We start from the raw sequence: 27,260 nt of genomic DNA, 5'->3' as shown, positions 1-27,260 counted from the left end.
TGTCACTATGTAATTGTAGAACATATAGGAATTTTATTTTTCGAATTTTCCCTTTTCCTTCAGAGTTTTCCGAAAATTTTCATTTTTGGTTGAAGTATTTGTAATATTTTTATGGGAACCCCACTCCATTCCAGAGGAGAGAGGGGTGTCATACCATCATAGAGAGGAGAGAGGAGAGAAGTGTCTATTCACCATGGGAACGTTTCCAAATTTGGCTTTCATTTGTATGGCAGCTCCTCCTTAGAGACGGAGGTGGAGTGTCTAACCACCGTAAAAACATTTATTGCACCCTAAAATCTCCACTTGCCAAATTTGGCTTCATTTGCTTGATTAATTCTCGAGTTATGCAGAAATTTGTGTTTCATTTTTATGGCAGCCCCACCTAAGAGAGGAGGTAGGAGTATCTGTTTCATTTGTATGACTGAAAACCTCCCCCCCTAGAAAGGGGGGAGGAGTATCTAACTACCGTAAAAAGATTTATTGCACCCTAAAACCTCCACATGCCAAATTTGGTTTCATTGGCTTGATTAATTCTCGAGTTATGCAGAAAGGGCCTGGCCGGGTAAGGGAGTAAAAAGTGCCCCCAAACCAAATCACTAGCTGTATGGAAAATAATGTAAAGGATATTAAATAAGAAATTTTGGCGGTTTATTTGAACTATGAACTATGTGGTTTGACGTAGGATCTATAGTGAAAAACGTACTTTTTCGTTTATTTCACGCCATCCTCAAAAGATTCGAGATAAAAATTTGAAAAAAATACTAAATGTGAATCTTACTACGGGTATCAAAAAAAAATTTCATCTACAATTTTAGTACTAAAAAAAATATAGAAATTCTGAAAAAAAATTTATTGGGATTTAGAGATTCAGTACTACTCTAATTCATATTTAAATGTGTTTCTACGGCTTTCCTAGATATGTGTGATTTTTTTCAGATTTTTTTCAGTGTTGCGCAGTACAAAAAAAATATTTTTTATATTTCAAAAGAGTCTGGCTAGGTAAGGGAGTAAAAAGTCCCCCAAAACAAATCCCCAGCTGTATGGCAAATATTGTATAGGATATTAAATAAGAAATTTTGGCGGTTTATTTGAATCCCTATGTGGTGTAACATAGGAGCTATAGTGAAAACCGTACATTTTCATTTATTTCACGCCATCCTCAAAAGATCCGAGATAAAAATTTGAAAAAAATACTGAATGTGCATCTTACTACGGTGTATCAAGAAAAAATATGAAAAAAAAATTCATCAGAGATTTTAGTACTAAAAAAAATTTTGAAATTCTGAAAAAAATTTTGAAATTCTGAAAAAAAAATTTTTGGGATTTAGAGATTCAGTACTACTCTAACTCATATTTAAATGTGCTCCTACGGCTTTTCTAGATTGATAAATATCTTCAAACTATTTTTTCTTCTAATAATAAAAAAAATACACAGTACAAAAAAATGTTTAAAATTTTGAAAAAAAATATAACTTTGAGACCCACATCTGCTCAAATTTTTATTTAAATGCGTTCGAATGTGTCTTTTTTCTACATGTGGCGTAATTTTTCCTGAATGTTTAAGAGCATTGCGACGCACAAAAATAATTTTCTTCATCGTCTGCATTATTTTTTAATTTTTTTTGTATAGCGCAATGCTCTAAATATACCGACAAAATTTGAACATATGATAAACAAATTTTGAAAAATATTAGAGCAGTTATGGGTCTCTAAATTCAAAATAAACTAAAAATGCCCAAAGGACAAAAAAACATTTTTTTTTCGCACAATCCTCTTAAAAATTCAAGAAAAAATACGCTACATGTGGAAAAAACAACACATACGAACACATTTAAATAAAAATTAGAGTAAAATTAGGTCTCAGAGTAATTTTTTTTTTTCAAAATTTCGAAATGCCTGAAAATATATATAATTTTGTTTGTACCGCGAAAAACACTCTAAAAATTCTGAAAAAATCACATATACCTAAAATAGACGTAGGAAGAAATTTTAATACAAACTAGAGTAGTACTGAATGTCAAAATAAAACAAAATTAAATTATTTTATTAAAATATTTTTAATATTAATTTAAAATAAAGATAAAAATTAATTTAAATTTTTTTTAGTGTTTGATTTTCTGATGAAAAAATTGTTTGAAAATATTGATCGATACACCTAAGTAAGATGTACTTTCAGTTTTTTTTTCATATTTTTGTCTCAAAGCTATTGATAACGACGTGAAAAAACCAATAGGTGCCTTTTGCACCATAGATCATATGGTGTACCATATAAGGACTCAAATATATGGTACTACTGCCAAAATGTTTTATTTAGTACCCTATACAATATTTTCCATACAGTTGGTGATTTGGTTTGGAGGACTTTTTACTCCCTTACCCAGCCAGACTATTTGGAAATATAAAAAAACTTTTTTTTTGGTACCGCGCAACACTGAAAAAAATCTGAAAAAAAATCACAAATATCTAGAAAAGCCGTAAAAACACATTTAAATTTGAATTAGAGTAGTACTGAATCTCTAAATCCCAAAAAAAAATTTTTCAAAATTTCAATATTTTTTAGTACTAAAATTTTTGATGAAATTTTTTTTGATAATTTTTCTTGATACATCGTAGTAAGATGCACATTCAGTATTTTTTTCAAATTTTTATCTCAAATCTTTAGAGGATGGCGTGAAATAAACGAAAAAGTACGTTTTTCACTATAGATCCTACGTCAAACCACATAGGGGTTCAAATAAACCGCCAAAATTTCTTATTTAATATCCTTTACAATATTTGCCATACAGCTAGTGATTTGGTTTGGGGGCACTTTTTACTTCCTTACCCGGCCAGGCCCTTTGTGTTTCATTTGTATGGCAGCCACCCCTTAGAGAGGGGGTGGAGAGTCTAACTACCATAGAAACATTTATTGCACCCTAAAACCTCAATATGCCTAATTTGGTTTCATTTGCTTGATTAATTCTAGAGTAATGCAGAAATTTGTGTTTCATTTGTATGACAGCCCCCCTTATAGAGGGGGGAGGGGTCTCAAACTATCACGAAAACCTTGCCCGGCCTCAAAAACCCCTACATACCAATTTTCATATTGATCGGTTCAGTAGTTTCCGAGTCCATAAAGGCGCGTCCACATTATACCGAATGATGCCGATCGGCCTGTACCAGGCGACATATTCGGTTCGTTATGTAATGTGGACGCCCCATCGGATGCACGAAGCCGTCACGAACACACGAAGCACAGTGTCGTCAAAGCTAATTTATTTCGTTTTGTTTTGGTTCGACTTTCTCGAACCGGATCCACTGGTTTCGGGTTGGGTTCGGTTTGATTCGAGTCGGTTTTCGGCACGTCGACAAGCCCGGGCGGTACGTCCACATTTAGTCGGCTTTACCGGGCGGCCAAGGCCGATTGACGTGATGTGGACGCGTCTTAAAAATCAGCCAAACAGACAGACAGACAGAAGACAGAAATCCATTTTTATATATATAGATAGGCCCTTCTAATATGTTTATCGTGTTATACCGCCATGTTCATGAAATTTATTATGGTGGAAATACATGTTTAGGAGTTACGTTGAAAAACATTTGAAGACATGTGGGTTAATACAAAACGTAGGGATAATGTTTTTCAACGTAGCTCCTAATCTAATTTTTTAGGAATTTATTCCATCCTTCTTCGTATTGAATGGACCAGATAGTTTTGCTTATTATCTTGAGAGACGGTAAGTTTACGGCCGAAAGACTCCGTAATAGAGCAACAATAATATTAGTTATCAGCACATTTGACAAAAATCATAATCATGATAAATGTGATAGAACCCGTTGAAAGTAACAAACACACTCGCCATTTCAGTCTCGGCGCACGACTCAAGATTATACGGACAGCTCAAGTGCTGAGTCACGAGGATGACACACATTTTTTTTCGTTCTGCATATCGTCCCCTTGCGATTATGACATTCAAGCCGCCATAAATCCCATAATCAAGGCCTTAAAACGATACCCTTCTACTGTAACAACGACAATCATCGCATACAGAATTGCGAATCGCGTAAGAGCAAACAGAGCAACCAAACGAATCCAAACCATTCGCTGCGATACGATTCCGGGGTGCTGATCAGAATGAATCGGCTTGTTGAATCGTTTCGTTGGCTGGAACAAAAAAAAACTTACTGCCATCACGTGCCTCCCCGCCCCTCTCCTTTTTCTGCACGCGGTGATCCCAAAATAAACGTCCTCTTGGCCATTCATCGCGTTCGTTCGATAAGTCACCACTTACGACAATGTGCTCCACAATTAGATTCCAATCGGCGCGAACAGAAACGCGATCACAGCAGCGTTCTTCCACCGATGGAATGTGTGTTACGTCATTATTGAACGGTACATTCACTGCACCCGCCAGAGTCGATCAATTGTGATAAATGCGGCGCGCGGCTTGTAAAATGTGTCAAGGCTGCCCGCGTGGGTGCACTTTGGACGGGAGCAAGCCAGTCGCTGTTATCAGGGATTGTTTGAGTGATTGGAAATTGGATGCTTCGCGATACGCCCTGCTAATCGATCGGTACGCAAGCCCCACGTGGGGGCCACCGTTTTATCATTGTCAATCACTGGCGTAAACCGGACCAAGTCCACGGCTGCCTGTGTCATAACTCGACTCGACTTTGCTGCTGCGTGACGGCGATTGCAAGCTAATGCTGTAATTACTGTTTGATGGTTGGAAGTACGCTTTTTTTGCGGCAATCGACACGTACCGGTGGGAAACATTGTGCTTTTTAGTTTTGTTTTCGACCGCGGCTTGCATAAGCAGCATAGAGGAGACAGCTGCTTGTGACAACAATAATAATCTTTGGCTTGGCGGAAAGAAATAAAATATATATTTGACCCAGTCTGAGGGGTCTACCCTTAGTGTTTCAATAAATCGACAGTCATCAATAGTTCATGGGGTTTGATGAAAAATGTTTATACATACTTGTAACAATACAGATAGGAGTTTGGCTCCTTTAAACTTATGTAACTGAGCCTGTAAAAATAAACGATTTAATAAAAAAAAATTGTTCATGTGATCACACGTATGGGTGGTGTGTCTGTGTGTCGATGTGGATTGGTTCGATTGATTTAGGAGATTTCGGTGAATAACATTATTCCGCGCTCTGACATCGTTCCGTCACAAACGGGAGACGGGTAGTGATGTCCGCTAATCCTTCGACAAATCGATCAATCGAATACTCTCCACAAAAATCGATTCTTAATCGAACGAATATTGTGCAACCAGTAATTGAAGCGAACGAATAATTTACATCGATTAATCGATCCAAATTCCGAGAAAAATGTAATTTTGATTGTTTTGAATTTACAATGTAATTGCTAATACGACCTAGTCTCAGCTCGGAATGTTCTTTTGGATAGCGTATTGGATGTTGGTTTGTTCGGTCGAAAATATGATCTTGGTTTGTCCACTTTTTTGAATGCGCACCTGTGTCAAAAAAAGGTATTCAAATGTTTCCAAACATCTGAATAAAATTGCCTTTTTTATAGTAGTTTACAGTAGTTTTATAAGATATTTTAACGGATTCACATGATTTAAAGGCTTATAAAGTCCACCTTCTAATGGTATCAATGCGCCCCTCATTTGAGCTCACTTTTGATCAACCACCAGATGATTATTTGGTACGTATTCAGAACCTTTTGGATTAAAACACTTACAAATATTGTATATTGTATCACGTTTACACATGATTTGTATCAGATTTATATATCTAAATCATGTAATTAATTCAATGCACTCAATTCTGATCATGATTTGTCCGATGCACTGATGTTGGTTTGTCCACTGGGTTATTTGGTGACGGCCGCTTTGTGGGTTGCAAAAATAAAGTTTCTCAGTGTTGGATGCTGTTCATCTTTAGAATGCCCAAGTAAAGGCAATATTCTGAAGAAAGTCTAAATTACTAATTAATCAATATGATGACAGTAAACTCAAAACATTGAGAAATTACCCAAAGGGCCTGGCCGGGCAAGGGAGTAAAAAGTGCCCCCAAACCAAATCACCGGCTGTATGGCAAATATTGTATAGGATATTGAAAAAGAAATTTTAACGGTTTATTTGAACCCCTATGTGGTTTAACATAGGATCTATAGTGAAAAACGTACTTTTTCGTTTATTTCACGCCAGTCTCAAAAGATTCGCTTGAGCTTGGGTATACTGTACAATTCGTAGTTGCTCTCCGCGATTGACCTGAACCAACCAAATTGCACAAAGAACACACCGAATGACGCTTGGGATTAACAAATCATTCTCGTTGTGCAATTTTCGGTGATTCGAGCTTTAAATGGTCAATAACGACGGGGGCCACGTCCTTACAGTCACAAGGACGGAAGGGAAGGAATGTTAGTATGATATTCGCCGGCCGAAGGCCAGAAGGATCGCCTCTATAGCGTGGTTCCCTAGCGTTTATCATGGAAGGGATAGTTGTTAGCGAACTATCAACCTTGTCGAAACTCCAAAATCACATATACCGCAACACACGACAGATATTATTTTTGGTAACTTTAAATCTAGTCGCGACGGTGTAATGTTACCTTAGTTACCTCTAAAACACATCAGACTATTATTATTCGCGTGTACTCTGTGTTAGATTCCGGTCGCGCTGGCGGAGAGTTATTTTGAGAAACCTAAAAAAGTAACCAAGAAAATTGGGAAACCTGAGAACGTAACCAAGAAACCTTCTCTAAAATCAATTCAATTAAACTCAATTAAGAGTTACTTCTCGAAGCCTGAGAAGGCAACCGAGAGACCTTCCCTAAACATGTCTGACTGGTGATATATTCTGTTATACATGGCGTGTACGCTTCAAAAAATCGCTACTGCAGTGTTATCTTTGGAAAACCTGAGAAGGTAATCGAGAGAACTCCGTTTAAAGGGTGTGTCACATCAAATTGCATCACGGAAAAAAACGCTGTAGAAATTCGCCCAGTAGACCGATCCTTTTGAAAATTTTAGACAGTAAAATAAAAACTATTAAACAACTTTTGGCATTTTCTTTTTATTCATACTTCGAGCCCAAGCCCGTATGCTCGCACCTTCCTCTTTACCCCGTCCATAAGGTTCTGTACAACGTCAGGTTGTAGTTTTTTTTTTTGAACAGAAATCCATTTTCTCTTGAAGTCCGCCTCCGATTTGACAACTTTTGGGTTCTTCCGGAGGGCCTGCTTCATAACCGCCCAATATTTCTCTATTGGGCGAGGCTCCGGCGCGTTGGGCGGTTTCATTTCCTTTGGCACGAAGGTGACCCCGTTGACTTCGTACCACTCCAACACGTCCTTTGAATAGTGGCACGAAGCAAGATCCGGCCAGAAGATGGTCGGGCCCTCGTGCTGCTTCAATAGTGGTAGTAAGCGCTTCTGTAGGCACTCCTTAAGGTAAACCTGCCCGTTTACCGTGCCGGTCATCACGAAGGGGGCGCTCCGCTTTCCGCAAGAGCAGATCGCTTGCCACACCATGTACTTTTTGGCAAACATGGATAGTTTCTGCTTGTGAATCTCCTCCGGAACGCTGAATTTGTCCTCTGCGGAGAAGAACAACAGGCTCGGCAGCTGACGAAAGTCCGCTTTGACGTAGGTTTCGTCGTCCATTACCAGGCAATGCGGCTTCGTCAGCATTTCGGTGTACAGCTTCCGGGCTCGCGTCTTCCCCACCATGTTTTGCCTTTCGTCGCGGTTAGGAGTCTTCTGAACCTTGTATGTACGCAGGCCCTCCCGCTGCTTGGTCCGCCGGACGAATGAACTTGACAAATTCAGCTTATTGGCGACATCCCGGACCGAACTTCTCGGATCACGTCTAAACTGCTTAACTACGCGCTTGTGATCTTTTTCACTGACGGAGCATCAATTTTTGCCGTTCTTCACCTTCCGGTCGATGGTTAGGTTCTCGAAGTATCGTTTTAGTACTCTGCTGACCGTGGATTGGAGGATTCCCAGCATCTTACCGATGTCCCGATGTGACAACTCCGGATTCTCGAAATGAGTGCGCAGGATTAATTCACGACACTCTTTTTCGTTCGACGACATTTTTCCAAATTTACGAAAAATTGACAGTGAAGCAAGGCCAACGTGATCTATACACTCTTATCTGATTATAAGCGAAAGCTGAAGATATAATTCCTAAAAATTAAATTTCTACAGCGTTTTTTCCGTGATGCAATTTGATGTGACACACCCTTTAGATCAACCAATCCGGTGTTATATTCCGTTATTGATGGCGCATACGCTTTATAAAACTCCAATCGCGAATGTGGAGTATTATGATTGTGCAACCTAAGAAGTTAACCGGGAAAACTTCTATGAAACATGGCGATATATTTCGTTAGTAACCACGTGAAGGCTTCATTCTGAAATTCAAAAAGTTAAAATTAGAAATCCTAGCTCTGAAACTCTAAGCGTAAAATCTCAAAAACGAAAACTAGGGCCAATATTTGAACCTCCAGAAACAATTCTCAATACGAATTCCAACATAACTTCTTTCTGAAACCTAAAATCTATATGCGAAGTCTAGAATTCACAAAAAACAAATCATAAACTCGAAACCACCATCCTTCGCCGTAATACTATTCAAGCACCTGCAACTATCATCTAATTTTTACTATTCAACTCTTATATTAAGGGAGATGTATTATGTAACCAATGTAAAAGGGTGACTGTTAGAATTGAATTTTGTTATAAAAAATTTAAATTGCTACAAATAATTTACTGATTAATCCACGCCATCCTCAAAAAATTCGGGATAAAAATGAACTGAATGTGCAAGAAAAATTATCAAAAAAAAAATCATCAAAAATTTTAGTACTAAAAAAATATTGAAATTTAGAAAAAAAAAATTTTGGGATTTTGAGATTCAGTACTACTCTTTTCTAAGGCTTTTCTAGATATGTGGGGTTTTTTTCAGTTCTTCTTCAGATTTTTTTCAGTGTTGCGCGGTACAAAAAATAATATTTTTTTTTATTTCCAAACAGTGTGACTGGGTAATCAGCTGTATGGAAAGTATTGTATTGGGTACTAAATAAAACATTTAGGCAGTAGTACCATATATTTGAGTCCTTATGTGGTACAACATAGGATCTATGGTGAAAAATGCACTTTTTCGTTTTTTTCACGCCATTTTCAACAGCTTTGAGACAAAAATAGGGAAAAAAATGCTGAAAATACATCTTACTTAGGTGTATCGATCAAATTTTTCAAATAATTGTTTCATCAAAAAATCAAACACTTAAAAAAAATTAATTTTTATTTTTATTTTAAATTAAATTTTATTTTTTTTATGTTGAGATTCAGCACTACTCTAGTTTGTATTAAAATTTTGTTCCTACGTCAATTTTAGATATATGTGATTTTTTTCACAATTTTTAGAGTGTTTTCTTCTTGAATGGCGTTAATATTCCCTGTGGAAATCCTCAGCTTTCCATAAAAAATATAAAAAAATATATAGCGCTCTTGGTCTCGAGACCATGAAAACTATAAAAAACCAGTACAAGCAAAAATGACAAAACCAAAACCTGGAATTTTTGCAAGCGTAGCATTTTTCCAAGAATGTAGTTCAGTAGTTCACAAGGTATGAATTTTAGAAAAATGTTTTTTTTTGGAAAAAAGTGGAAAAAGTCGATATTTCGGTTCAGCCTAAAATGGAAATGGGCACCCTAACAAAAAAATAAAAAAAATACGGATCTAATGTTTTGCGATAAAGAACAAAACTACCACTATCGGTTTGGCATGGAATGGCTGTATATATATATATATATATATATATATATATATATATATATATATATATATATATATATATATATATATATATATATATATATATATATATATATACTTCAGGCATTTCGATATTTTGAAAAAAAAATATTCCTCTGAGACCAAATTTTACTTTAATTTTTGTTTAAATTCGTTCGTATGTGTTGTTTTTTCCACATGAAGCGTAATTTTTTCTTGAATTTTTAAGAGAATTGTGCGAAAAAAATATGGTTTTTTTTGGCCTTTGGGCATTTTTAATTTATTTTGAGTAATGGGTTTCTATTACTGCTCTAATGTTTTTTAAACTTTGTTTTTCATATGTCTAAATTTTGTCGGTATATTTAGAGCATTGCACTGTACAATTTTTTTCTCGTGTCTTCAAATATATGAGATTATCTTTACATTGGATTTAGATGGTTTACCAAATTCATAGGTGTCAGCAGTACGACAGAGCTCTATGAGAAAAAAAATAAAGTCTTTGTGGCAAGATTCGGATTAATGAGAACAACACTTAAAAAAATCCGAATTGTTTTTATTTTTTTTTATTTTAATCTTACTATTGATTTCAAGAAAATAAAACATAACAATGCAGACGATGAAGAAAATTATTTTTGTGTCTCGCAATGCTCTCAAAAATACAGGAAAAATTACGCCACATGTGGAAAAAAAGACACATACGAACGCATTTAAATAAAAATCAGAAGAAGAGCAGAAGTGGGTCTCAAAGTTATATTTCTTTCAAAGTTTCGGAATGCCAGAAAATAAATAAAGCTTTTAAGGATGGCGTGAAATAAACGAAAAAGTACGTTTTTCACTATAGATCCTATGTTACCACATAGGGGTTCAAACAAATCGCTAAAATTTCTTTTTTAATATCCTATACAATGTTTGCCATAGCTGGTGATTTGGTTTGCGGGACTTTTTACTTCCTTACCCAGCCAGACTCTTCGGAAATATATAAAAAAAAAAAATTTGTACCGCGCAACACTAGCCTTAGAAACACATTTAAATATGAATTAGTGTATTACTGAATCTCTAAATCCCAATAAAAAAAATTCAAAATTTCGATATTTTTAAGTACTAAAATTTTTGATGAAATATTTTCTGTAATTTTTCTTGATACACCGTAGTAAGATGCACATTCAGTATTTTTTTTCAAATTTTTATCTGGAAGCTTTTGAGGATGGCGTGAAATGAACGAAAAAGTACATAGGGGTTCAAATAAACCGCCAAAATTTCTTATTTAATATCCTATACAATATTTGCCATGATTTGGTTTGGGGGCACTTTTTATGTTTTTCAACGATTTTCTTCAAAATGGAATTATGATCAGGGTTTGTCCACTTCTGATCATGGTTTGTTCGAAAAATGATCATGGTTAGTCCGGTTTGGAAAATCATTTTTTTTCGAATATTCTCGTTCAAAAACGGTGATTTTTCAAACTGGACAAACCATGATAATTTTTCGGACAAACCATGATCAGATGTGGACAAACCATGATCATAATTTCCTATTTCAATTAAATCGTTGAAAAACATTAAAATTTAAATAATTTGAACGCCTTATGGTATCGTTAGCAACTAGAGACTCGGGTAGGGATACCATCTGGTCGGAGTTGAAAATCAGGACGCCTGAAACAGCTACGATTTCGGACAAACCATTTCACTTCAAGAAACCAAAATACTTAAATATATTTATTTAACGTATTTCTCGGCGGTAAAAATACTCCGGAGGTGGTGGTTTTTGTCCTGTACGAGAACAGGAGGTGTTTGGGCGATTTATGAGTCATCAAACATCATGCGCAATAGTGCCGAAGACAATGGATTTCAATGGAAATCTTCGGAGCGATGTGATTTTACACTGCATAATTCAGCATGAATTAGGAAGTGGACTCCATTTGAATATTCTCATAATGTTTCCGTTTATGTATATGCTTTGCCAAATTAGACTTACCTGTAATGGTTCATTGAGCATTCCAAAATTGTGTTTCAACAAAATGACAATATGCACATACAGCTATTGGCCACCTCTCTAGGAGGGGGGGCGGGTTGGCTCTACCATACAAATGAAACACAAATTTCTACATTACTCGAGAATTACTCAAGCAAATGAAACCAAATTTGGCATGTGGGGGTTTTAAGGTGCAAAAAATGCCATACAAATGAAACACAATATTCTGCATTAATCGAGAAGTAATCGAGCAAATGGAACCAAATTAGGCATATGGAGGTTTTAGGGTGCAATAAATGATTCTATGATGGTGTGACACTCCACCCCACTCTCTAAGGGGGGCTGTCATAGAAATGAAACACAAATTTCTGCACAACTTGAGAGCTAATCAAGCAAATGGAGCCAAATTTTGCATGTGAATGTTTTACGGGGCACGAAACGTTTCAATGGTGAATACACTCCTCCCCCATCACTATAAGGGGATGCCTTACAAATAAAACACAAACTTCTGCATAACTCGAGAATTAATCAAGCACAATTTGGGATGTGAGGGTTTTTGGGTATGAGAAATGTTCCTATGATGGTATGACACCCCTCCCTCCTCTGGAATAGAGAGGGGGTCCCATGAAAATATTACACATATTTCAACCAAAAACATTCCAACCAAACATGACAATTGAAAATTTTCGGAAAACTCTGAAGGAAAAAGGTTAAATTCGGAAAATTAAATTCCTATATGTTTTACAATTACATAGTGAAAAGCGTTGTTAGCTTAATTGATGTTTGCGCTAACGAAATTGATCTTTGTTCGAAACTGGAAATGGATTTTCAGGTGATGAAACGCACTCATATATCTTCTTCTATCTATACAAATTAAAAATGTATCGCCGAATGTGTTGATAAGAGCAAAACTCGAGGAATGAACTGTCCGATTTATGGCTGTCTTTATTCTATCGTATTTTCAGTATCAAACATTTATTCCATGTAACGTGGAAACATGTTATTTGCAAGTGATAATCTGATATTATAATGATGAGTTTTGGTAGAAGTACTAGGAATTTTATAGTAAAAGGTAAATTCAACGGGGTTGATTAAAAGATCAATCAATAAACAGTTCTGCGATTAGACCCATGAACTTGTGCTTAGTAAGAAAACGTGAATGTTTGAAGGTATTGATAAGAAAAATCAAATTTTGAGCGGGACGAAGTTTGCCGGGTCATCTAGTTTCTTATAACAATCAGAATAAATGCTAGAGAATGAAAAATAAATCAGGCCCCCAAAAGCACCTCAAAATCAGGACATGGTATCCCTAGCTTTTTGATACAACGGATTTGCTCAGATAAGAAAAAAAAGAAATGAGCAGTAGTCTTCGGAATCCTTTGTGCTCGCGCTGATCTTTCGGATATAATATTTTGTTTAATTTATTAGCTATTAAACTGATTTTTATGCGCGTTTGATGGCACGATAGTTCTAATCTCAACATTCTCAATCAAAATGATATCTCCAAAGATACGTGTCGGAAAATACCCAGCAAAAATTAAACCGTATGAATAGCCATAATTGGAGGCGATAAACATACATCCGAGACACATTTGGATGATATATGATGCATAAAACAGGCATACACACGCAAAAGTGGAGGCGATATACGTATATGCCATATTTTATACGCATACAAAGCCATATATAACGATATAAGATGGTTTTTACACTGATATGTTATATAAAATGAATAGAATATGCGTATATAAAACTACATATCGCGATACCAGGTTGAGCGTTATAGCGATATACGACTTAACCCATCAATAATATAGAAATTAGTATTAAATTGCAATCACATAAAATATTAATCAAAGGATGCATAATGTGTATCCAAAATCGTATAAAATGCGAAAAACTTGATTTTATTCATCACGACAGATTCAGTCGTAATGGGATATAACAAACATCGGTTTTATGGTATACACAATCGTAAGATTGAACTAATCGACATCAGTTCGAGAGTCACATAAACATACAATTTGAAAAAATTGTATTGTAATTGAGGACATATTACATCATATTATGAATTTGACACATCAAGATTGTTGATGTTTATTTGAAGACGGATCTATTGTACAAGGTGCTGTCGTTTGTTCACTATGTTGGATAGGGGAGCGGTATATGAAAACAGTAAGAAAGGAAGAGTTTACCTGAAACATGAAAGAGAGAGATTGAACACAAGCTTTTGAAACTCTGCATTCTCTCAATAATGTAAGTGGAATTCAGGGTTTTTTGCGTATTGAACAATGTGGTAGTGTACTTAAAAGCGCCTTGGTCTATTTGGCTTTGCAAGGTTGCCAAGTTTCCAAGACAAACAAACAGTATCCAATTATGTAACACAATGTTTTGAATGCATTGAGTAAGCAAATTGTTCTCAGACAAAAGAAAAAAAATACAATTGAGATCGTTACTATGAACTTACTTTACAGTTACTTGGTTTATTTGATTGAAATGACTCCCTTTTCCTTAAGACACAGTTAAATACGAGAAATCGGCAACCAGGAATGACGTATCCGATTGCATCTCGTTCGTATCAGTTTTTTACAAGTATAAGCTACTCTAGGATTATATCCCAGATAGCAGTGCGAGGTAGCTGTTGCTTATCATCTAAACAACCGGAGCTCGAGACCCATCGGAGCCATTTCTTGAACCATAACCACCACTGATTCTAAGCATTATATTCCACTCCCCCTTCAACAGTCAAATTAATATTTTCTATTTCTACAAACATAAATGTACTCATATATACAAATGGCGATTCGAGAGGTTAATTATAATCTCACGAATATTTTCCGCCATTTTTTTTATTTGTCTGTAATAAATCGTATATACGTATGACATTAGTCGTACCAGACACCTGTGTAAGTCGTATATCCATTCAAACTAATTCGCAAGCAACTGTCATGTATGTATATCGCCTCCACTTTTGCATGTACATGTTAGTTAGGCGTATCACATAGCACCGAAACCAAATGAAATATAATATGATGCTGTATATACGCAAATTTTATGATTTAATGTTTGCTGGGTTGTTATACCGAATTACGATCTAATCTGTAGTGAAAAAAATAAAATCGTATTTTTCGAATTTCATACGATTTTAGATATACACGAAGTATACATTGATCGATATGATATATGATTGCGACTCGATCCCATTTCATATACAACTCTTATACACAAGTTATACGATTTAATGTTTGCTGGGGAGTACAACGAAGTTCTTCACGATAATTTATTGCTGTTTTTGCGTCTAAACCACCGTTATAATTGAGTAATCCGATAGGTAAAATATTAGTTTATAAAAGCTGGTCGTCCGGCTATGATCTAATGAATAGGGGCTTTAGAATCTGGATTGGCCAGCTTGTTTATCAGATCAAAACCCATTCGACAACTTACGGAGAGTGATGGTACGAACAGTATATGTAGTTAACAAGCAGCATGAATGCCTTATCGAGCAGTATGCTATGCCTGCAATGAGATACAAACTACAACACGCTTGGACGAAACTACACCAAGTAGGTTATTTTAACTGATTGAAAACTAAAGGTAAAAACATTCTAGCGAAGTAGTAAAATAAGTATAACTAATTATTTCTCTCAGTGTTGCGATCAATCGATTAATCGATTATTTCGGGCGATTAATCGTATCGGATAACAAACAGCGGAAAAATATTCGATCACCTAATGAATGATTAATTTCAAAAATCGGGGATCACTAGAGACGGGAACGGGACGCAGTGAGTGTAAATTGAATTCTCAAAAAAAACAAGAACACAGGTTTGAGTCGTGAATGGCACTATTTTCGACTTCGTAGTCAGGGGTGCCAGATGTGATGACATTTCTTCATTTTGAAGAATTGTTGAAGATAGTTTGAAAAATGTAAAACCTCTTTATTTTACCTATAAATAGCGGAACATGTGGAAAAAAAATATTTTGCCGTGTATTTGTATGCCGTACATTTGAAGAAATTTAAAAATCACCCGGGACCACTTTTGAAACAACACTTCTGAAGCGGCGATTGTCGGGTCGTATGCAAATATCTTCCAGCCGAACCTATCGATTCGTATCGAATCTAACTAGAACAAGTTTTTTGATTTATTACTTCACTTCACTTAGTCCACTGTTCCTTCTCTCCGCCAGTCGACCGACCAGCAAATCAATCCATCTCCGTTTCTGAACTCTTTCTGCCGTCCATGTACCGTTACTGAAGTGCGCGGGGGTTGAGACTTTCGTTCCTGCCGTTGCTGGCCTGGCCTGGAAGTTGAGTGCTGCAGTTCAGCACGCTTTTCTGGGTGCGACTTGATTTAAATTTCAGAGATTTGTCGCCACGGTGACAGCCGGCCCGCCGCGGTCCACCCTTGTCGCGGTCTGACATGGCATGGCCCGATTGGATGATTGGATTTTTATCCTTTTATGAGCAGTAATCCCTTCAGCCCGAACCCAACCGCATCGCAACCCAATGTTCGCAATCATTAACGCGCCGGGTCGATAGTGGAAATCAACCATGACGAATTAAGCTGCGCTTTGTCGAATAATCGCAGCCACAAAACGGGGTGAAAAGTGTTTAATTTCGATGTGATGAACTTTAAGCTGTGGGACCTCAACCTTTGTTCGATGGGCGATCTGATAAAGCTTCCGAAAGACGCTAATTACTCCGTTACCTTGGGGTCCAAATGCGGTGCACTCGCCCCTGTTTTCGCTGCCGCCGCTGCAGCGTGTGTTTCGCGTTTATGGCCCACCAACACGCAAACCGCGCACTCGTGGACCTTTTTTTCTAACGGTCTCGGTCGGTTCCTCTCAGTCTCTCGGCGCGGGATGAAAAACTGATGTTTGCCTGCCTAGTCTGCCTTGATATTTTCGCTGACTGCTGACGCTTGGCGGGGATCGATTCGTTGGTTGGTTTGACTTTTGCGAGAAAGCAGAGAAGCTCGAGTCGAGATGTCAGAGATAATATTTGGAAATAAGCACCACACAAACATCGGTGCTTGACCTTGCGATGGCCGATATTTGCCGCTGCCCGACGCCAGACGGATGCTTGGCGGGTGCTAACCGCCATTTCCTAGGAGTGGGTGTGGGTGATACCCGGGAGGGGGGACTATCATTCGCGAATTGACATGTTAATGAACTGTGCGCGTGTTGACATGGGGCTCGGCAGTGAATAAAGCTTCGCTGAATAGGTTGGTGCGCTATAGTTCACAGTAATGTTAACTGGTAGGTTTATGGGTGATTTTTTTTTTCCTCCAGCATACTTTCGGCAACTCAGTCTACTAATTTGGAGTCTACTCTTCATTGTACAAGATATGTTTCAAAGTAAACCCACTTTCATGAGAAAAATAATATCCACAACTTTTTCATTTCATCGAAATTAACTTTTTAATCAAAATAAAGGGTGTGTCACATCAAATTGCATCACGGAAAAAACGCTGTAGAAATTCGCCCAGTAGACCGATCCTTTTGAAAATTTTAGACAGTAAAATAAAAACTATTAAACAACTTTTGGCATTTTCTTTTTATTCATACTTCGAGCCCCGTATGCTCGCACCTTCCTCTTTACCCCGTCCATATGGTTCTGTACAACGTCAGGTTGTAGTTTTTTTTGAACAGAAATCCACTTTCTCTTGAAGTCCGCCTCCGATTTGACAACTTTTGGGTTCTTCCGGAGGGCTTGCTTCATAATCGCCCAATATTTCTCTATTGGGCGAAGCTCCGGCGTGTTGGGCGGGTTCATTTCCTTTGGCACGAAGGTGACCCCGTTGGCTTCGTACCACTCCACCTCGTCCTTTGAATAGTGGCACGAAGCGAGATCCGGCCAGAAGATGGTCGGGCCCTCGTGCTGCTTCAATAGTGGTAGTAAGCTCTTCTGTAGGCACTCCTTAAGGTAAACCTGCCCGTTTACCGTGCCGGTCATCACGAATGGGGCGCTCCGCTTTCCGCAAGAGCAGATCGCTTGCCTCACCATGTACTTTTTGGCAAACTTGGATAGTTTCTGCTTGCGAATCTCCTCCGGAACGCTGAATTTGTCCTCTGCGGAGAAGAACAACAGGCCCGGCAGCTGACGAAAGTCCGCTTTGACGTAGGATTCGTCGTCCATTACCAGGCAATGCGGTTTGGTCAGCATTTCGGTGTACAGCTTCCGGGCTCGCGTCTTCCCCACCATGTTTTGCCTTTCGTCGCGGTTAGGAGCCTTCTGAACCTTGTATGTACGCAGGCCCTCCCGCTGCTTGGTCCGCTGGACGAATGAACTTGACAAATTCAGCTTATTGGCGACATCCCGGACCGAACTTCTCGGATCACGTCTAAACTGCTTAACTACGCGCTTGTGATCTTTTTCACTGACGGAGCATCCATTTTTGCCGTTCTTAACCTTCCGGTCGATGGTTAGGTTCTCGAAGTATCATTTTAGTACTCTGCTGACCGTGGATTGGACGATTCCCAGCATCTTACCGATGTCCCGATGTGACAACTCCGGATTCTCGAAAAGAGTGCACAGGATTAATTCACGACGCTCTTTTTCGTTCGACGACATTTTTCCAAATTTACGAAAAATTGACAGTGAAGCATGGCCAACGTGATCTATACACTCTTATCTGATTATAAGCGAAAGCTGAAGATATAATTCCTAAAAATTAAATTTATACAGCGTTTTTTCCGTGATGCAATTTGATGTGACACACCCTTTAGTATCGCCCAGACCATATCACAATATGATCGAGCCTTCAATCATATTGCGATAAGTCTGTCGATATGTTTTGATAGTAACAAAACATCGACAAAAGGCCTGGCCGGGTATGGGAGTAAAAAGTGCCCCCAAACCAAATCACCAGCTGTATGGAAAATATTGTATAGGGTACTAAATAAAACATTTTGGCAGTAGTAGAGGTCGGACTCGATTATCCGGAGCATTGATTATTTTTTCACTTCGGATAATCGAACCCTCCGAATAATCGAGTCATGAACAAACGAATTTTCTCTCGGTAAACGTATTGTAGTTATGATTTGCACTTATTCATCGGTTTTATCTGGTTTGACCTGATTGTTTGTTTGTGACTTTGTAACTTTATAACTTTGTCTGTAGCGCTGTTCCACATTAATGAAAAATTAACCCCCTTCCTGTTGACCATTTGATCTGAAATTTGCAACACATGTTTATCTCTGGTGTCATTTTAAAACTGCGTATTCCATGATCTTGAAAATCCAAGATGGCGGCCGCTACAAAGTGGCGGATTATGTACATATTTTCCCGAAACCCCATCAATATGGGTATCGAATGAAAGGGATTGACTAGTAGAACACACTTATTTATGAAAAATGCAAATCCAAAATGGTCGCCACCACGAAATGGCGCCATATGTATTTTTTTTTTCAAAACCTCATCAATATGGGTATCAAAAGAAAGTTCTCGACTAGTAGAACATAGCAGATAATGAAAATCCAAGCCATTTTTAAAGGACGACCACCATTGAAATTCTCAAGATCATGGAATACGCAGTTTTTTAATGACAGTAGAACTAAATGTATGTTCAATTTTCAATTCTCTATTCATGTGGGACAACCCTACAAAACATTCAAACACACATACAAACAGGGCAAGCTGAATGGAACCATTAAAAAGTAATTGTTTATTTGGGAACTGCGGTCATCTTAGATTTGATCTACTTATGATCTACTGTATTCTATCAGTCAAGCCATATTGACAATACCAATATGGGGTTGTGAAAAAAATATATATGGCGCCATCTTGTGGTGGCGGCCATTTTAGATTTGCATTTGTCATAAATAACCGTGTTCTACTAGTGAAGCCCTTTCATTTGATACCCATACTGATGGGGCTCTGAGAAAATATGTTATCCGCCATTTTGTAGTGGCCGCCATCTTAGATTTACATTTTTAATAAATAACTGCATTCTACTAGTTGAGCCCTTTCATTTGATACCCATATTAGATATTCAATATGGCATTATTATACAAATCATTTAAAATTTCCGAAAATAAAAAAAAAATCCTGATAATCAAGTCTGAAATTCCGGATAATCGAATCCCGGATAATCGAGTTCGACCTGTACCATTTATTTGAGTCCTTATATGGATCTATGGTGAAAAATGTGCCTTTTCGTTTTTTTTCAAGCCATTCTCAATAGATTTTAGACAAAAATAAGAAGAAAAAAAAACTGAAAGTACATCTTACTAAGGTGTATCGATAAATATCTTCGAACAATTTTTTCATCAAAAAATGTATTTTCTGGCATTTCGAAATTTTGAAAAAAAAAATAGCTTTGAGACCCACTTCTGCTCTAATTTTTATTTAAATGCGTTCGTACATATGATGCAATTTTTTCCTGAATTTTCAAGAGCATTGCGAGACACAAACATAATTTTCTTAATCGCCAGCTTTATTATTTTTTATTTTTTCGGAATCGATTATTGTATTCGTGGTTTTCAATTGTAAGATTAAAATGAGGCGAACCAGCCTAGGAGGCTGAAAGCCTCTCAAATAAAGAATAAAAAAAATTCAAAAGTAAAATGAAAAAAATAATAATAATTTGGGTTTTTTTTAAGTGTTCTTCTCATTAATCTGAATGATCTTTCCACAAGGACTTTATTTTTTCTCACAAAGCTCTCTCGTACTGTTGACTCCTATGAGTTTGGTAAACCATCTAAATCCAATGTAAAGATAATCTCATATACTTGAAGATACGAGAAAAAATCTTTGTACAGCGCAATGCACTAAATATACCGACAAAATTTAGACATATAAAAACAAAATTTAAATAAATATCAGAGCAGTGTTGAGTCTCTAAATTCAAAATAAATTAAAAATGCCCAAATGCCAAAAAATATTTTTTTCACGCAATCCTCTTAAAACTTCAAGAAAAAATTAGAAATTAATTTATTCCTGGAACGGTATTCATACTTCTGTTTGCTTAACCGTTTGAGTATGGGCCAAATTTTGTGAACATATTGCCAAAATCCGGATGAGTTTAAGTATATTTAAAAAAATACTATAACTTATTAGGTCACCACAAAAATTGTGTTAAAGTACAAAAAAGGCATAAAAAGTGGTATTTATAAAACTTATGAACATTAACTTATCTTTTTTATTAAGGCTCATATGGCGTCAGCCTAACGGGGCCGGGAGTTCAATATTTTGACAATGTTTGCTTAGAATATGTTAGTAATATGATTAACTTATCTATATAAATATATTTTTCAAATAACAAAAGTAAATTATAATCAAACAATTTTATTCAAAATTATGGTTTGCTGCACAAAGCGCGTGAAGTCCTCTTTTACAAATTGAGCAAATTAGATTTGATCTTTTCACTTTTTCGTCCTTTTTACTTTTTACTATATTCTACACATCGTCTTAAATTTCGCCCTGGTACCTTTTAAAGCGGTTTTCAAAAATCTATCAAATCCATCGAAAAAGAGATGAATAACAAGCGATAGAATCTACATTTATTCCACACAATACCTCCAACATGTACTCGGAGGACAAAATCTTACGTTAAAAGGTGACAAGGCAAAAATGTTAGCATAAAACAAGGAAAGCGCTTTCGCGCTTCCCGTACTTTAGACATACAACAAGTGGAGCGCTCTCCCGGATTCAAACGGTTAAGGAGAAACCCCGACCAGGAGGGCCAAATACATATAATAGTTTTTGAATGCTTTGCTTTAGTCAAGTGTTGGAAACTCTTGCGACGTGTTTAGGGTATGTTCTTGGACGTATTTAAAAAATGTAGGGACTAAACATATTTCTTATTAAAGCGCTGGTATTTGTGCGTAAGTGCCCTTTTTAACACTAAACCTACCGATGTTTCATGTATACCTTTTCCTACCACAGCGGGTCAAGTGACCCTTCATGAATAGTTGTTTGTTGAAAAACGTGACATACCATATTTCTCCAGTATATTTCGACATTGTACGATAACAATCATTAGTAAACTAATGAAATTACAATTTTTGACACGCAAAATAGCACTGTAGCTCAGCCATTCCATTCCAAACCGAATGGTTCTCAGATTTTCGTCAAAAGTGGTAATTCTGTTCTTCATCGCAAAACAGAAAACCCGTATTTTTTTATTTTTTTATTAAGGTGCCCATTTCCATTTTGGGGTGGTTCGATTTTTTTTTCACTTTTTCCCAAAAATAACATTTTTCAAAAATTCATAACTTGCAAAAAAAATTAATTTTATTTTCGTAATTATTGATTGTAATCGTTTTTTATTGCTTTCTTGGCTTTGGACTAGAGGACGCACTATTTTTTTATATTTTTTTCTTGAAAGCTTAGGATTTTTTACATAACATATCTTGATATCAGAGGTGCTTTTTTTTCGGTTTCGAGTAATGATTTTTCAAAGTTGATCGATTCTTCAAAAAAAAACATTTTTTTATCCTTTTTGCCACTACAAAAATTCATTACATTTGAACTACTGGACTGATTCAGATGATCGACATATCAAATTGAAGCTTATGATTTAGTTTTCAATGAAAAAATATTACTTTTGCCGAAAATTAGGATTTTGGTTTCTGTAATTATTAATTGAATTAGTTTTTTATACTTTTCTCGGTTAAAGATGAAGGGCGCAATATTTTTTTTATATTTTTTCTGATAAACTGAGTGTTGTTTACATAATATATCTCGATATCAGAGATGCTATTTTTTTCGTTTTTTAGTTGTTATTTTTGCAAAGGGCCTGGCCGGGTAAGGGAGTAAAAAGTGCCCCCAAACCAAATCACTAGCTGTATGGCAAATATTGTAAAGGATATTAAATAAGAAATTTTGGCGGTTTATTTGAACCCCTATGTGGTTTGACGTAGGATCTATAGTGAAAAACGTACTTTTTCGTTTATTTCACGCCATCCTCAAAAGATCCGAGATAAAAATTTGAAAAAAATACTGAATGTGCATCTTACTACGGTGTATCAAGAAAAATTATCAAAAAAAATTTCATCAAAAATTTTAGTACCAAAAAAAATATTGAAATTTTGAAATTTTTTTTTTTTGAGATTTAGAGATTCATTACTACTCTAATTCATATTTAAATGTGTTTCTACGGCTTTTCTAGATATGTGTTATTTTTTTCAGTGTTGCGCGGTACCAAAAAAATATTTTTTTTATATTTCCAAAGAGTGGTTAGGTAAGGGAGTAAAAAGTGCCCCCAAACCAAATCACTAGCTGTATGGCAAATATTGTAAAGGATATTAAATAAGAAATTTTTGCGGTTTATTTGAACCCCTATGTGGTTTGACGTAGGATCTATAGTGAAAAACGTACTTTTTCGTTTATTTCACGCCATCCTCAATAGATCCGAGATAAAAATTTGAAAAAAATACTGAATGTTCATCTTACCACGGTGTATCAAGAAAAATTATCAAAAAAAAATTTCATCAAAAATTTTAGTACTAAAAAAAATATTAAAATTCTGAAAAAATTTTTTTTGGGATTTACAGATTTAGTACTACTCTAATTCATATTTGAATGTGCTCTTACGGCTTTGCTAGATTGATAAATATCTTTAAACTGTTTTTTTTCAAATATCTAATAATAAAAAATAAATAAAAAAAATACACAGTACAACAAAATGTTATAGATTTTCTGGCATTTCGAAATTTTGAAAAAAAAATAACTTTGAGACCCACTCCTGCTTAAATTTTTATTTAAATGCGTTCGTATGTGTCTTTTTTCTACACGTGGCGTAATTTTTCCTGAATTTTTAAGAGCATTGTGTGACACAAAAATAATTTTCTTCATCGTCTGCATTATTATTTTTATTTTTTTGAAATCGATTATTTTATTGTACTTGTGGTTTTCAATTGAAAGATTAAAATTAAAAAAAAAACAAATCGGATTTGTGGTCTCAAAGTTATATTTTTTTTTCAAAATTTCGATATGCCAGAAAATCTATAAAAAATTTTTGTACTGTGTATTATTTTTTTTATTATTTTATTTTTATTATTAGATATTTGAAAAAAACAGCTTGAAGATATTTATCAATCTAGAAAAGCCGTAAGAGCACATTTAAATATGAATTAGAGTAGTACTGAATCTCTTAATCCCAAAAAAAAATTCAAAATTGAAATATTTTTTTTAGTACTAAAATTTTTGATGAAATATTTTTTTGATAATTTTTCTGAATTCACCGTGATTAGATGCACATTCAGTATTTTTTTCAAATTTTTATATCGGATCTATTGAGGATGGTGTGAAATAAACGAAAAAGTACGTTTTTCACTATAGATCCTACGTCAAACCACATAGGGGTTCAAACAAACCGACAAAATTTCTTATTTAATATCCTTTATAATATTTGCCATACAGCTAGCGATTTGGTTTGGGGGCACTTTTTACTCCCTTACCCGGCCAGGCCCTTTAACATGCTTCAAGTCTCCGTTCAATATTTCTGTGACTAAACTAGACCTGTGCGACTAGAATTCAATCTTAACGCTAATGTGATATTTTTTCAAAGAAGTTTAGCTTATTGGCTTCAATTAAATATGTCAACCATCTAAATTGGTTCAGTAGTTCAAATCTGATTTTTTCGCAAGAAGTCGTTTTTGGATAAAAGGGCAGAAATGATTTTTCGGACCACCGGTTAACTTTGAAGAATCTAAAACGAAAAAAAGCATCTCCGATGTCAAGATATGTTATGTAAAAAATCCTCAGTTTTCAAAAAAAAAAATAGCGCCCTCTAGTTCAAAGCCATGAAAATAATAAAAACGACTACAATCAATAATCACTAAAAGTATATCCAATGTTTACGCAGATTCAGTATTTTTTGATGAAAGGTTTATGGCTTCAATTTGATATGTCGATCATCTAAATTGGTTCAGTGGTTCAAAAGTTATGAGTTTATAAAAAAAGTTATTTTTGTGAAAAAGTGGAAAAATGATTTTTCGGACCACCCTAAAATGGAAATGGACACCCTAATAAATTTTCTGTTTTGCGATGAAGAACAAAATTACCACTTTTGGCGAAAATCTGACAACCACTATATTGGTTTGGCATGAAATGGCTGAGTCTGGAATGGTTACTGTGAGCTCGTTTGGATAGTCAGCAATACAATTAATTCTTATCATTCACTATTCATTCACAAATACAAGAAAACATATAAAGCAATAGCAAAAATGTGTAATGCAATGGTTTTGTATCACAACCACATATACAAATCTTTCAGATATCATATGAATGTTTGCACAGGTCAAATGACCCGTTGCGGTAGTTAGGACAGATTACATATATTTCTCTGTAAAAAAAAATTACAAGAAAGGAGTAAACACTGAAAAATACATTATGTATGTTTTAAGAAAAATAGTGTAGGAAAATTATGTTGTGACAATATAATTTGATTTTCTTGCAAATTGATTACAGTTGATTAAAAGCTTCAAATGGGTCATTTGACCCCTCGTGGTAGATTTAGTGTTAAGTCGATACCACGCTGAAAGTATACTTATCCTGGGAACTAAAAGTGACCATTCTATCCTGGCTATCGCCGGCTAGTGACCATTCTATCCTGGATTCCTCGAGTCGAGAAGACGCACCACGCTAGATATGGGGTACATACTAGGGGGCGTTGCCGATGATTGGTCAGCTGCATCCCAATAGGAAGTATCCCGTGTCGGGCACACGTACAGAGCATTGGAGACAGCAACATCCCAATTACGAGAACACTTGTAATACTAACCTCGAGCCGACCGCGAGTAATCGGTTAAATATTACTAACATTGACAATAAGAAAAATTGTCAAAATATTGAACTCCGGCCCCGTCAGGCTAACGCCATATGAGCCTTGATAAAAATATAAATTTTGGAAAAAAAAACTAAAAGGCCGATTAGGCTGAAGTGAAGAGAAGCATTACCGACTGTGACTATGTTCTTAACACGAGCTTTGAAAATATGTTATCAAACATAACACAAATAAATGAAACCCATTTCTATCGATGGACTAAAATAAACCCACCCTCTGCAAGAAATTGCATCTGTTCGCAGCATCACATGCTTCGCGTCCGACATATATAAATTCACACAAACATATCACGCTCCACTTGAGAAAGGCAAATCCGAAAGAGACGGAGACAAAAATGTGTGCTTGTTTATACTCAACTTACTTTTTATTATCTCTGCTTTTAATTTTCTCTTCCTGCCACCATGGGGATCGTTGTTTCTTGTTCGCCTGTTGTTCGCGGCTGGTTTACTTTCGATTCACCTTCTCGCGTTGTTTTTTTTTTCTTCTTACTTCACTTTATTTTTTGCACTCTTCTACCTTCCTTCGTTCCCTGTTTTCTCACTTTTTCCGCTGCCTAGCACCTCCGCTCCACACACTCTCGCGGATCTTCTTATCTCGCACGTTGTTCCAACGATCCAACTTCTGACCGCGCGCGAGAATAATTGTTGTAAAATGCTTCTGTGCCTTTCCGGCGTTGCTATGGAAGCACACTCGTTTGACAATAAAAAAAAAGGAAAACTGAGTGTTTCAAAACGTGTGAGACGACGGTCCCAATGGAAAGTTGTCGCCTCGTCGCAACTTGCGGCGATGTGAGCCAATGTTTTAAAACCTTTCTCGCTTTCTTTCTCTCTGCGTCCTTTTCTTTCTTGCGCCCTTAACTTTGCTGCAATTTAATCCACCGGATTAAAATTGAGTCGTTTTTTCGCTATTTAAATAATCACTCTCATTCAAATGGAACAACGATTTTTAACAACAACTTTTTTCGGTTTCGAACCTTGAATTTGGAATGCACTTCCGTTTCACAAGAAGATCACTTTCGGATCACTTTCTCAGCTGGGTTGGTCCAACACTTCACGCAGCATCAACACAACATCGAAAAAACACTCCAGAACTTGGGCTCGAATCCTTCGCTTTCGTGACCACTTTCTTGCTGCACACAGATCGTTTCTTCGGCTGATTTCCAGTTTCCACGCAATCAAACCAAACGAAGTGCAATGCACTGCTGGCTGTGTTGATCCTCTCACTCTTCCCACGAAAGCTCACTTGCTCACTCTGCGGGAGCACGCGAATATCATCACTTGGTACACAACAAGCACAGACCACTTGCTTGGGATTTGAGATGACCACGGCCCGAACTCTTCTCGGACCTTGGGATTATGAATTATTCTTTCTACACTTCAAGATCATACCACACTCGACGCCGACGCCGAAATTTGAACTCTTCTTCGCTTCGCGCTGCAGAAATTTCACTTCCAAAAAAAGCACATTCACTCTTGAAACAAATCGACTGACTCTCGCGTTCAAGTCTTTTTACCGTATCCGCGCGGCTGATGAAAAACTGAGCTCAACAGACTGACTCTTTTTTTTTCTTACTGTCCGTCGTTTCCTCAAACTCCCCGGTTTCTTCTTCGAGCCACGGTTTGTTGATTCTTCACTCTCAACCACTTTGCTTTCGATCGGCAGCAGCTCTCCGACTCCGACGGCCAAAGACTTGCGCCCAGGTAGAAGTTCAAAACTCGACTGAACCGTCCGGTT

The 27,260-nt window shown here is 36.4% G+C and overlaps 1 protein-coding gene across 3 annotated transcripts in view; it reads right to left on the bottom strand.

Moving 5' to 3' along the window:
* LOC129769835 (uncharacterized) overlaps positions 1-27,260 on the bottom strand; it is a 427,637-nt gene extending 400,377 nt beyond the window's left edge. For all 3 annotated transcript variants that reach the window (XM_055772319.1, XM_055772318.1, XM_055772322.1), the window contains exon 1: positions 25,888-27,260. The gene's annotated coding sequence lies outside the window, so the exon portion shown is untranslated. The remainder of the gene's footprint in view (positions 1-25,887) is intronic.

This window comes from Toxorhynchites rutilus, chromosome 2 (genome assembly GCF_029784135.1).
Source record: "Toxorhynchites rutilus septentrionalis strain SRP chromosome 2, ASM2978413v1, whole genome shotgun sequence".
Lineage (NCBI taxonomy): Eukaryota > Metazoa > Arthropoda > Insecta > Diptera > Culicidae > Toxorhynchites > Toxorhynchites rutilus.
Note: the sequence above shows the minus strand (reverse complement) of the source record. Positions and strands in the feature narration are given on the sequence as shown.